The 13,637-nt window shown below is 45.3% G+C and overlaps 1 long non-coding RNA gene and 1 pseudogene across 9 annotated transcripts in view; one reads left to right on the top strand and one right to left on the bottom strand.

Annotated features, from left to right (window-relative positions):
* LOC309643462 (uncharacterized protein C2orf78-like) overlaps nucleotides 1-13,624 on the bottom strand; it is a 185,810-nt pseudogene extending 172,186 nt beyond the window's left edge. Inside the window, exon 1 of the transcript in view lies at nucleotides 13,616-13,624. The product of the transcript in view is annotated as an uncharacterized protein C2orf78-like (transcript). The remainder of the gene's footprint in view (nucleotides 1-13,615) is intronic.
* LOC309643390 overlaps nucleotides 1-13,637 on the top strand; it is a 2,123,356-nt gene that overhangs the window by 1,697,332 nt on the left and 412,387 nt on the right. The gene's annotated exons all lie outside the window — the stretch shown is intronic.

The following is a 13,637-nucleotide window of genomic DNA, read 5'->3' as shown; positions in this document are numbered from 1 at the left end:
AGAAAACACACTGGTGGCCTTTAAGACTCTGCGTGCTCTAGAATCCTCTCTGCTTCTCTAGCCCCATCTTGTGCCACGTTTGCCCTCACTTTCTATGCTTCAGATACACTGAATTAACCTTAGTTCTCACTCATCTGACAGAAGTCAGTTGAGAAATTATTTTTCACTGTGATTCCTAGCATTAAGGAATTTGATGATCAGGTTTTGTATGAGGACTAAAACTAAACTGGGAAGTGGAAGAATTGCGTTTCAACTGTTTCAGTCAACACGCATGTATTAATGATACCTAAGTATTGAACACCAGGCTAGGTTTCATGAGGGATACAGAAGTTCTGGCCATCTCTGGTTTTGGGTATCCCTTATTTGTTGAGACCTTTGCGTTGTTTGGTTGCCTTTTGTCTGTTTTCCAGATGGGAAAACAGGAACAAGGGAAGTATAGGTTATTACTAGGTGGGGTTGAACAAGTGGAGCAGCAAACTGCAAAGCAGAAAGAAGAGGGACGTACTATAGAGGGATGTGATTTCCATTTTCAAGGCGCCTGCGTCCTGTGCAGGGAGACAGCCTAACATAAAATGTGCCTAACAAAAGATCTATTGACTTCTTACTAAAAATCTCCAGTTCATATAACCCAGGGGTTTATACCTTCTCCTTTAAAAGTTCTATTCCTGGGACTTCCCTGGTGGTCCAGTGGTGAAGACTCTGCGCTTCCAATGCAGCAGGCGTGGGTTCAATCCCTGGTTGGGGAGCTAAGATCCCACATGCTGCGCAGCCAAAGAAATTTTTTTCAAAAGTTATACTCCTGTGTTGTTGAATTTAGTGGTTTAGATTTTGTTTGAATGTTAAGAAGATTTCAGTTTATTTACCAGGAACAAACAAAACATAATGTAAAAATAGTTTCCCAGAAACGATTTCCATCGTTCTCTTCTTCCCTTTCTCCCGCAGACTGACTGGTGTTTCATCTTGACAAGTTCTCTGAAGTTCTCTGTCATTCCATAGGAAAGCGGTCTGGCTTGGAGGTTGCAATCCCAGGGAATTTTTCATCAGCGGGGAAGTCTCCATCACTACAGAGGAATCAAGGGAGAAGTCAGTCCCGGGTAAGTGAGATGCTCCCCCTAAACACCAACACAGCAGTCGTGTACCTTTCAAGGGGTTCAGGGGCAAGATGGGCAAGGCATTTCTACTAACTCTTCTTAAGGATCATGGACAGTGTGCCCTATGCTACGAGGTAAGCGGTGACTGTTGTAATTCTTACTGGTGATCATTTCATGTCACTGATCCTTGGCTCTCTTTGTATCTCATAGGACTGTTGTAAGTCCAATACAAAATGAGTCTTCTTTTTAAAAAACTGAAATGTTTTACAAAGCCTAGCATTCTCATAGAGAGTCCTTTGAATTCTCCCCACTTTCCCGAGAGGCTAAGAACACTAGTTCACACCATGAACTAGGAGAGGGGGTAGAGCCCTTTCTGATGAAATATAGAAACAAAGACAGAGTCTTAGCCTGCTTGCTCTCTGGACAGGATCTCGGACCACAAGGTCTTAAATCCTGGTATAAATGACGGAAGTGAGGACAGTTCAACTGGCACTCTCATAACAAGAGTTCTGAAACACCTTCCAAAGAGACTGTAGCAGTAGACGAGGGAAGGGAGTGCTACAGTGTGGTAGTACAGGGGGAATGCTCGGCTACAGCAGTGAAAAATGTGGTACCTATTGGTGTGCTCTTGGGGTTCTTGTACATGTAGCATAGATGACCTTTACAGTGTCCCTCCCACCTTCCCACCTGCATTAGGTGTTCTGTTTCTTTGTTTTTTTTTTTTAATTTACGTTTATTGATTGATTGATTGATTGAACTTATTTATTCTACGTATTTATTTTTTTGGCTGCACTGGGTCCTCATTGGTGTGCACGGGCTTTCTCTAGTTGCGGCTAGCGGGGTCTACTCTTGGTTGCGGTGTGCGGGCTTCTCATCGCGGTGGCCTCTCTTGTTGCGGAGCATGGGCTGTAGGCGCGTGGGCTTCGGTAGTTGCGGCTCACGGGCTCTGGAATGCAGGCTCAGTCGTTGTGGCACATGCGCTTAGTTGCTGCACGGCATGTGGGATCTTCGCAGACCGGGGCTCGAAGCCGTGTCCCCTGCATTGGCAGGCGCCACCAGGGAAGCCCTAGCTGTTCTTATATAGAGTCTAAAAACAGAGAGCACTGAGAGAAGGTAGTGGTTATTAAAGGCTCAGGATCTAAATTCTACCTGTCTCTACACCCCTTCCCAGCTGTCGATTTGACCCCGTTTGTGAATGCCGACCTCATTCTTCAACTTTCTCTGCCGTTTGTATACTCACCTTGAAAACTTGTTTCTGTGATGCGTTGAGCAGACACAGGGTGGCAGATTGCAGAGGTGGAAGCTGGTGGTCGGATATTTGCGGGCTGAATCTCCTTCAGTCCCATTCCCATTTCTGGTTGCGCAGAGGCCCTACTTCCTGTGTATGACGCGGAGCCATAGGATTGCGGGCAGGAGCCAAGTTCTCCATACAGTGAAGACCCCAGTGTGCCTTGGTTATAGTAATATACCTGGCTTCCTTCCTGGTAGGGAAGTGACAGGCGGCTATGCCCCTGATTTGTTCGTGGGCCTCCTGATACAGCAGTTCCCTTGGCTCTGGCCCTGTCGTCAGCTGCCCCTAGGAGGACTCTGAGCCCTAGCCACTTCTCTGGTAGATTTGCCTATTCCCCCACTATAATCACACCTGAATAAGGCAACTCAAACCTTTCAGAGATGTGTCGTGAACCTCTTGTTTTCTGAAATACCTATCTGGTGGTTGTGAGACTTAAGGCCAACCTCCCCGAGAGACTTTGTTTCTATTTCTCCTAGTAAACCTAGACTCATCTCCTGTCACCTTCAACTCTACTCCAATTGTGTTCTTTCAACCCAGACCCCTGACCCTGCTTTTTACTTCTGCCATTTCATCCTCACTCCTGCTTCCTTTCCTAAATCCATACGTCTCTTTTGGCCTTCCTAGCCCTGGGCCAAGTTCCTTCCTCTTTCCTCAGTTTTTACCCCTTTCCTTCATTCTCCCATCCAACTTTCAGTCCTTCCTTTCTCACGCCCCAGTTAGCAGCATCTCAAAATTCGAAAGGTTTATTACTCATCTATTAATTCTATTCCATTTACTTATTCGGTTCTATACCTATCTTACCTATGTATGGAAGAACCGCTGGTAGCCAAGGTGGCAGCAAGAATCCTAGCAGCTGTCACCTGATGTATCCGTAGTAGTCAGCAATTTCCATTTCTTTGTCCCTCTGGGTGAAAAATTGCAGCTTCCCCGAAGAGGTGTATCTGGCAGCATTCTCCCGTTGTTGTTGAGCCCGCCTCTTCATGGCCTCTCGCTCTGGCCTCTGCTCTTGTTCGATGGGCTTTGACATGACTGGCTCAGGCACGTTGGGTTCCCTCCATGGAACTCGTTGCTTGCTGAAGTCTTGGAGTAGAAGTTGGGTTTGGAGCTTGGGTGGGGACTGGCGCTTAGTCACAGCAGGGGGAACAGGCTCGCGCTGGAGAGAAGCGCCAGATGAAGTTTTGTAGGGTGCAGGCCTAGGAGCAGCAGGCTGAGGGACACGAGGCTGGGTATGGTTGGTCCAAGCCGGTTGGGTTGGGTTGGCCACAGTTGGCTGAGCTGGTTTGGCGGGACCTGGCAAAGAGGCAGGAGCTGGCTGGGATGAATTGACTGCAGCAGGTTGAGCTGAGTCAGTAGAACCAGGCTGGGCACGGTAAGCCACAGCAGGCCGATGTGAGGCCAGAGACTGTGGCCTCCGAGGAGCGGGTCGAGCTTGAGGCTTGTCCCAGGCAGAAAAAGGCAGAGGTATCAACTTGACCTTCCCAGGAGGAGGCCGCTCACACTGGGATGGAGATGGACACTCTGTTTCAGCACTGCTGTCTGGTTTCTGGGCTTGGACTTGCGTTTTCTCAGGCCTCTTACCCTCACGTGGGGTATGCCGCCGTGGCTGGATCGCTGGGGGTGGCTGGGGGTCTTTGGGGTTGCTTGAATTTCCCAAGAGCCGACAGGAAGAGAGCCCAGTTTTCGTCTCATTCTTCTTCCCCAGCGCATGAAGAACCTTCACAGACTCCAGCATGCGCACGCCAAGGGAGGTTCGAGGCTTTTGAAAGCTCTCTTGGCGAAGCTCAGTTTGGTGTTCCTTTCGCTTCGTGTTGGGGATTGCTGGCTTGTCTTCTGCCTTGACTTTGTTCCCTGACTGCTTGTTCTCTTCAGCCTTGTTTCTTCCTCTGGTCCTTTTGGTCTTTTCCTGCCCATGGCTCTCAGTTTTGCTGATCTTTCCGGATGCAGCTTTCTGAGGTTTGCCTTGAGAGTGCTTGGCCGTGTTCGCAGGAGCCCTGTCACTGACTGCAGCAGTGCATATAACCGCTTCTCCCCCTAACAGGCACTCTGGATCCTTTGGCTGGATTTTGGCCTTGGGAGCACCACCGATAGGCTCAGAGGCTTTCTGTTTGTTCTTCCTGGGTTGATCAGAGGGAACCTTTACGACACTTGGCTTTTCCTGCACCTGATTCACCTTAATGGCTCTGGTGTCTTCAGCTTTGATCACGTTGGGACCTTGGGATCGATCAAGATCTTTCCAAGAATTAAAGAGCTGGGGAAGGTGAATATCCTCCGCCAGTGTAGTAATGTCTGCAAGACCACTGCTAGGTTCAGTCCCATTTTCAAGTGTCCCTAGGTCCTGACGACTCAGGCTGTTCTCTCCCAGATCAGCATTTTCAGAACCAGGCTGCTCCTCTTGGCTGAGGGGATCGGTGCAGGCCAGCGGCTGGGGAATATCAGGGATTCCCAAAGGGAGTAGTGGAGGATCTTGGTTTTCTATTGGGATCTGGTAGGCCTCCAGAGGCTTTGACAGCTTGGTTTTGATATCCTCCACGTTCTTACTCTCTGTTTGTCCCTGGCTTGGAGCTGGAGGCAGGGCCAGGAGACGCCTGGCACTCTGGACTGGAGCTGTCACTGAAATGTCCCCAAGTTCAGATGGTGGGTTACTCTCAAGTATGTGACTGTTTCTGCTACTGCAGGACTTGGGGAGTTCTTGAGTTTGTGTCACACAAAACGTCTGGCTTGGAGGTTGCAATCCCAGGGAATTTTTCATCACCAGGGAAGTCTCCATCACTACAAAGGGATCAAGGGAGAAGTCAGTCCCTGGTAAATGAGATGCTCCCCCTAAACACCAACACAGCAGTCATGTACCTTTCAAGGGGTTCAGGGGCAAGATGGGCAAGGCATTTCTACTAACTCTTCTTAAGGATCATGGACAGTGCCCTATGCTACGAGGTAAGCGGTGACTGTTGTAATGCTTAACTGGTGATCATTTCATGTCACTGATCCTTGGCTCTCTTTGTATCTCATAGGACTGTTGTAAGTCCAATACAAAATGAGTCTTCTTTTTAAACAACTGAAATGTTTTACAAAGCCTAGCATTCTCATATAGAGTCCTTTCAATTCTCCCCACTTTCCCGAGAGGCTAAGAACACTTCACACCATGAACTAGGAGAGGGGGTAGAGCCCTTTCTGATGAAATACAGAAACAAAGACAGAGTCTTAGCCTGCTTGCTCTCTGGACAGGATCTCGGACCACAAGGTCTTAAATCCTGGTATAAATGACGGAAGTGAGGACACTTCAACTGGCACTCTCATAACAAGAGTTCTGAGACACCTTCCAAAGAGACTGTAGCAGTAGACGAGGGAAGGGAGTGCTACAGTGTGGTAGTACAGGGGGAATGCTCGGCTACAGCAGTGAAAAATGTGGTACCTATTGGTGTGCTCTCGGGGTTCTTGTACATGTAGCATAGATGACCTTTACAGTGTCCCTGCCACCTTCCCACCTGCATTAGGTGTTCTTTTTGTTTTTTTGTTTTTTTGTTTTTTTTTAATTTACGTTTATTTATTGATTGATTGTTTGAACTTATTTATTCTACGTATTTATTTTTTTGGCTGCACAGGGTCTTCATTGCTGTGCACGGGCTTTCTCTAGTTGCGGCTAGCGGGGTCTACTCTTGGTTGCGCTGTGCGGGCTTCTCTTGTTGCGGAGCATGCGCTCTAGGCGCGTGGGCTTCGGTAGTTGCGGCTCACGGGCTCTAGAATGCAGGCTCAGTCGTTGTGGCACATGGGCTTAGTTGCTCCACGGCATGTGGGATCTTCCCAGACCAGGGCTCGAACCCGTGTCCCCCGCATTGCATTGGCAGGTGGATTCTTAACCACGGCGCCACCAGGGAAGCCCTAGGTGTTCTTACATAGAGTCTAAAAACAGAGGGCACTGAGCGAAGGTAGTGGTTACTAAAGGCTCAGGATCTAAATTCTACCTGTCTCTACACCCCTTCCCAGCTGTCGATTTGACCCCATTTGTGAATGCCGACCTCATTCTTCAGCTTTCTCTGCCGTTTGTATACTCACCTTGAAAACTTGTTTCTGTGATGCGTTGAGCAGACACAGGGTGGCAGATTGCAGAGGTGGAAGCTGGTGGTCGGATATTTGTGGGCTGAATCTCCTTCAGTCCCATTCCCATTTCTGGTTGCGCAGAGGCCCTACTTCCTGTGTATGACGCGGAGCCATAGGATTGCGGGCAGGAGCCAAGTTCTCCATACAGTGAAGACCCCAGTGTGCCTTGGTTATAGTAATATACCTGGCTTCCTTCCTGGTAGGGAAGTGACAGGCGGCTATGCCCCTGATTTGGAATCTGAGATGGTGCTCCCTGAGCAAGCCTGGCAGAAAGTGATGGATATAGAGGGACCATGTTATTGGCGTCTGAAGTTTTATCATACTGGGCTGCCATAAACATGGAGGAAGCAGCTGGGTGCCGGTCAGTGAGTGCCAGAGTAAAGTCTCCGAGTGAAGAGGAATTCTTTTCAGTGCTTCCTGTGATGTCCCACTCAAGAACACCTGGATAGGAAGGAGCTGAAGTGGAGATCTGGCTGTGGTCAGTAACTCCAGATAACATAGTCGTGCTGGAATGTTGGTAAAGGTAGGCACTACCCATGAGTGTCTGGAAAGAGGTACCGGTAGCCGATGCCGAACTGACGGCAGGGGCAGAGACTCTGGAGAAGTTGCAGACACTTCGTGTTAGGGAAGTTGCATTGCTCACCACAGGAAGAGAATGCTGCAGAGAATTTAGAGTTCCAAGTAGAGATGGATTTTGGAAATTTTCTGTAAGAACAAGAGGGTCATGAAAAACTCAGGGAGGTTGAGAAATTCTCACTACGTTTGAGGAACAGCATTATCTTAAGGTTCTTGCTCTCAGGACACCTCTACTATCGACCCTTCCTGAGAAACCCAAAATCAGACAGTTAATGATGGCTGTAAGGACTGAGCAGTTTTCCACTCTTCTGTATTAACTGCCTGTGCTCCCATCTTGGGCACAGATGGGCAGAAGAGCCAAGTGGTATGGTTCAGACATTGTTCTCTAGGCTGGAAGCAACCTTCTCCCTGCCCTGTCTTTCCCTTCAGCCTGCACTCGTATTGACTTCTATGCTATTTCCTAGACTGGAAGCATTTTAGAACTAGGAGGCCCTTAGAGAACTTTCTCTTTTTTCAGTCTCATTTCACGAGTAAGGAAACTGAGGCTCAGAGAGGTCGGGTTGACTTGTTCAGGTTCTCTCATTATGTTAGTGTCATTACCAGGTTTCAGAACCTAAGTATCCTGACTTCCTTGCCAGGACTCCACTCTGAGCATGATAGTGCCAGAAAGCAGGAGAAATAGAACTTATAATATAAGCATTTTTTTTGTCCATTAGAAAACAGTACGGCCATTACCATTGTCATCTTCAGTGTCTCCCTTTGCTTGTGCAGTTCCCACGCTATTACCTAGAGTTGACGTATAGCTCAGTCCAACTGGTGAACTGAAAGAGTCATTTTTGCCCTCTTCAAGCCTGGTTTCTCATCCTACCTCAAAATGATTACCCGAAAGTGGATTTCTTAAGTGCTTTTGGAAAGAGAAAAGTTATCTGATTACTTCAGATTACTCATCTATAAAGTGGTTATAACACCACCACCAATAATAATAGCAGTAATAATTAATAGATGAATAAGCTGATCTATTGCGTATGATTTATATGGAGGAAGATACAATAAGTTCTAGAAAGACAAAGAAAAATCATGAAAAACATGTTACGTAACGAAAAAGAAATCCATAGATATTAATGAAAACTGGGGTATGTGGGCAAGTATCAAAGCCTAATGAATTTACTAACAAATGACATTCTGTACCATACATGCAATATTATGAAAGTGAATTTTGCCCACTCTATTTTAGTGAATACTATTAACCAAAAAACACGATGGAGGTGATAGAGGTGAATGAATTCCTAGCCAATGCATACAGACAGAGACGATAAATCAGTAAAAAATGCATAACAAGCAACAGAATGCAACAAATGTGAATGTATAGGTAGCCACAACATATATAGACAAGTATTTCAATGAAAACCGGTACAAAGCAGACAGCAAAATAGTAAGTGTAAAAGAGTTTCATTATTGTGCTCATTCATATTTTTACCCAGCAAGTAACAGGTATTAAGCCTAGGAGAAATATATCTGTCCATGAATATAACTCATATAATAAGCAGAAAGGAAGCTTAAAAAGTATCAAGAAGGTTTTTGTATTTATCCTAGAACTTAGAATCATCTTCCACATCCAAGAAGATGACATCCCAAGACCTCAAAAAACCATCATCCCTAGAATCCAATTAAAAAAGATTTTCAAATGTAAGAAAATCCAAAGGACTCCACAACATTGTTTTAGATAAACGTGGATGTTTGTGTTTTCTTTTTTTCTTTTGCCGCGCCGCGTGGCCCTGGCCGTGAAAGCACCGAGTCCTAAGCGCTGGACCGCCAGGGAATTCCCTAAATGGGGAATTAGAGATGTGGGGGCTTGACTTTTTCTTTTTCTTCTCCGGTAGCTAAGATCTACAAGCGAACGATGGCTGTTGATCAATGTGCTCTCTGTGTTAGGAAGGAAATAACTGTAAAAATTGAAAAGCAACCTTGCCTTAGAAGCTACATATCACACAAAGGAAATAGTCCTTCTGATTCAATGTAGAAGATATCATTTAAAATGTTTAATTGGTCAAATGTCTACCTAGTTTAAAAATTAGAAAGAATAGAACACTGAAAAGCAGCCCCCTAGATAACCACTTTGGTTTCTGGTTTCTAGGAAGCATCATTTCTAAAACATACTTCTAAAATGTTTCTATTCCAAACTGTCAAGTGCCAGCTGTATTCAGAGAGGCAATAAAAGAAAGAAAACGGAGTATGACTTTTCTGATAGGCTGCCCTTCCTGGTGATCCCCTGTTCTGGCCTTACTTTCCTTCTTAGTCTGTTAATGTAAGGATTTGCTACCATCAGCTTTGTTTTGCCCTGCTCTGAGCAGATTTCCCTCTGTGCTGTTTCTGCTTTAATTTAAAATCTTTGGCTCCCATCAACATTCCATGGCAAACTGCCTCTTTCTTGAGAGCTCCTCTATGCTTTCCCTCTTCATTCTTATATTTTTTTCCCATCTCTTGGTTCCTGTTGGCCTGTGCTAATGAAAACAATCCTAAACTTGCTTACGTTTGACTCTGTGCCTCCCTATATAGCCCAGTACTCTCCATCCTCTCTCCCTATTCTCTCTTTTCAACTAGTCGAAATACTAGTGGAGGGAGACCATTGGAGATGAAACATCTTGGTATATATCGCTAGTTTTCTGTGTCACCTGGCTTTTCTATGTTTCTGTTGAAACACTCTTTTGAGAAGTCTCTGATTTCATTTTCTACATGGGTACCCTTTAAGGCTCAATATTGGAAAAGAAGGGGATCAGAGTGATCAACCCAATGTGGTATCCTAACGTAACAGATAAGGAAAGCAGCAGGCTTTGTGAGGCAGTCAGTGATTTGTCCAAAGTCACACAGACAGTAAACGTCAAAGTCAAAACTGAAATTAGGTCTCCAGACTTGTAGTTCAATACTTTCCCTCATTATTCCACGCTATTTTGAATCTCCTCCTCAATTTAGGGGCACAAGAAATCGAACGCAAAACTTTCCAAAGTTTCTTTTCTTACCTGACATGGTCAGAGAAGAGGAGACATCAACTGCAGGTACAAGGGATGAGGAGACAACACTAGAGGATGTCTGAGTGGCTGCAGCTGAACGGCGCACGTGTCCAGTACAAAGGTCACTGGTTACTGGTCCAAACGGCTCCACGGAAACCCCAAGACCTCTACCAAGTGGTAGTAGGTTTGGTAGGAGAGTGATGTCACAAAGCAGGCAGTTGAAAGGTATGAGCTAGCCAATAGGGAGGTCCGATCCCCAACAGGAGGGCGGGCTTGGGTGAAGAGAGCGTAGGAGAGCTAAAACAACCCCTCAATTTCTGAGCTCTGGGGAGGAAATCCTAGAAGACAGATTTACCTCCCCCAGGCTCTTCCATTAGGGAAATCATTGCAACATTTCTTACAGACGTTCATTAATATAATTAACTAACAGTTACTTATATTCTACAGAGTATTCTATTTTATGTATCATATACTTAGAGCTATATAGATCTTATTTAACTAGTATCCTTAGGAAGGAAAGAGCCATGTAGTTTGAACTATTACAGTTGTAACTTGGTTAAAGAGCAGGGTGAAGTTTGTTGAGTGTACCCTGTGGAGAATGTTGTGGTCCAAGGCTCTTCTCTTTTAGTTTCTTCTCCTTGACTCCTACCTTCCTTGGGCTGGGCTAGGCTGGGGGCCAGGTTGGACTTGCGACTTAACATTTCTCTTCCGCTTTCTTTTTTTTTTTTTTTTTTCTTCCATTATGGGCATTGCTTCTAGGACAAGCCTTGATCTTGCATTGGATGTTCCTTCCTGTCAACTTCCAGCAGCAGGAGTCTTCTTTTCAGTGCTTGATGCTTCACGAAATAGACTCTGCCCATTGGCAGCAAATACCAGAGAGCCAGGAGACAGAGCTGGTTGCAGACCTTTCCTCTTCCAGCCTTTGGTTGCAATTGTTTTGCCCATGATTTGCTAGCTCTAGTTCCTTGGGCCACACAGGTATCCTGCCATCCAGCTCTTTTTATATGTGAGAGACATTCTGAACACTGTCCCTCTTTCTTTGCACAGAAGTATATACAGTGTGGCAGTTACCGTAATCTCCTCCCCCTTGCAAACAGCCCCTCTAGAATCTCGGACCTCTAGGACTCTCTGTCTTGCATGCTTGGGTGCAAGGCCAAGCACAATGAAGAGGAGAATAATTAGAGAAAGAGGAGGACATTGGTGGAGAACTGGGAGCAGGTAAGGTGAAAGGGCACCGGAGAAAAGAGATGCATGTAGGTTTTTTGGTTTCTGTGGGAAACAAGTTGACACACTTGGGCCTCATTTTGTATTAACAGAACAGAGAGTTGTAGATATAAGTAGCTAGATCGTGCAGCAACTGCCATGAAGTCTGTACACTGAAGAGAACAGTCTCACATCTAGTTTTCATTTTGTTTTATGTCATATTACCTTATTTATAGCATTCACTGGTATGTTTGTAGAACGCAGATGTTTTCAAATGCTCTGGTTTTGTCTACATGGTTATTTCCTTGCCTATTTGTAAGGAATCCAACATTGTAAGACATATTGCATGTTTTTCTCTTGACGATTGTTTACCTTGAAGCGTCATGAGCTAACTTGAGCTGTTGGATTTTGTGGAGAAACTTTAAAAAGGGTCTGTGAAAAAGGCATTGTGGTGAGTCGCATTATGCACCCGAGCGTAAGGAGCAGATATCTGCCACCAGCCCAGCTTGGCCTGGATTGCCTCTGTGTTAGTTCCCCTGGTTAGTGCTTTTCTCCCTAACCACTCTTGTGACTGTGATAATGTGAGTTAAGGGCTGAGTTGCTAGTGATTTATGTGTGAGGTAGGCTGGTTTGAGGGAGGAAATCTATGGACCTAGTCATTTTCCTTGGTGGTAAGCTTTCAGGGGTGCAAAGATCGATCTTCCTGGGGACTTTTCTGGTACCAGGAAGATATCGCATAGATGGGACCTCCAAAGACACACATTTAATTTTTAGGCCTGTTGTTCCTATTATGGGATGTGAGTTTCTTCACTGATGGGGATGCTGCTTATCTGAGAAGAAACTGTGAAAGGTGGTGTAGTATAGAGGTGTGGCTTAAGCTTTTAAGTTTTCTTCAAGGTTTTTCCCCTAAGCTTCATACTTCAGACGGCCTACTTACATGAGACTAGTATGTGATGTCAGGCTAACAACTTCCTAAATACCTGCAAGCCAGATCAGTGTCTCTTTTCTCTATATTCCCATGGAAATCAAGGGTCCCGCCGAATTTTCCATCGAAACAGTTGATTTGTGCTGTCTCTAGGAATTCTACAGGGCGTACCGTTGCTTCCTAACCGGTGTCATTTGGGAGATCGATCCCCCTCTGTACGTTCAAATGATTAATTTTGAGACTCTGCTCATGTGTGCAGTAAACCCTTTAATTCCCTAAGACCTTCCTTTCCTCCATCTCATACCCCATGAAGCCCGCTTCAGTTTATCTCCTGAATTTCTTTGGAATCTGTCAGCTCTCCCTCAACATCCTAATACTGAACTTGCCTGTCTGTTGCGATTAGGTCCTAACTAGTGTCCATATATCTTGTTTCCCTCCAATCCATTCTTCACACAAGAAAGCTTCAAAGCAAGTTGGAACATTGCTCATAAACATCGCTCACAAACATTGTTTTGAGAATAGAAAACACACTGGTGGCCTTTAAGACTCTGCGTGCTCTAGAATCCTCTCTGCTTCTCTAGCCCCATCTTGTGCCACGTTTGCCCTCACTTTCTATGCTTCAGATACACTGAATTAACCTTAGTTCTCACTCATCTGACAGAAGTCAGTTGAGAAATTATTTTTCACTGTGATTCCTAGCATTAAGGAATTTGATGATCAGGTTTTGTATGAGGACTAAAACTAAACTGGGAAGTGGAAGAATTGCGTTTCAACTGTTTCAGTCAACACGCATGTATTAATGATACCTAAGTATTGAACACCGGGCTAGGTTTCATGAGGGATACAGAAGTTCTGGCCATCTCTGGTTTTGGGTATCCCTTATTTGTTGAGACCTTTGCGTTGTTTGGTTGCCTTTTGTCTGTTTTCCAGATGGGAAAACAGGAACAAGGGAAGTATAGGTTATTACTAGGTGGGGTTGAACAAGTGGAGCAGCAAACTGCAAAGCAGAAAGAAGAGGGACGTACTATAGAGGGATGTGATTTCCATTTTCAAGGCGCCTGCGTCCTGTGCAGGGAGACAGCCTAACATAAAATGTGCCTAACAAAAGATCTATTGACTTCTTACTAAAAATCTCCAGTTCATATAACCCAGGGGTTTATACCTTCTCCTTTAAAAGTTCTATTCCTGGGACTTCCCTGGTGGTCCAGTGGTGAAGACTCTGCGCTTCCAATGCAGCAGGCGTGGGTTCAATCCCTGGTTGGGGAGCTAAGATCCCACATGCTGCGCAGCCAAAGAAATTTTTTTCAAAAGTTATACTCCTGTGTTGTTGAATTTAGTGGTTTAGATTTTGTTTGAATGTTAAGAAGATTTCAGTTTATTTACCAGGAACAAACAAAACATAATGTAAAAATAGTTTCCCAGAAACGATTTCCATCGTTCTCTTCTTC

The sequence above is a fragment of the Balaenoptera physalus genome (genome assembly GCF_965194825.1).
Source record: "Balaenoptera physalus genome assembly, chromosome: 15".
Lineage (NCBI taxonomy): Eukaryota > Metazoa > Chordata > Mammalia > Artiodactyla > Balaenopteridae > Balaenoptera > Balaenoptera physalus.
Note: the sequence above shows the minus strand (reverse complement) of the source record. Positions and strands in the feature narration are given on the sequence as shown.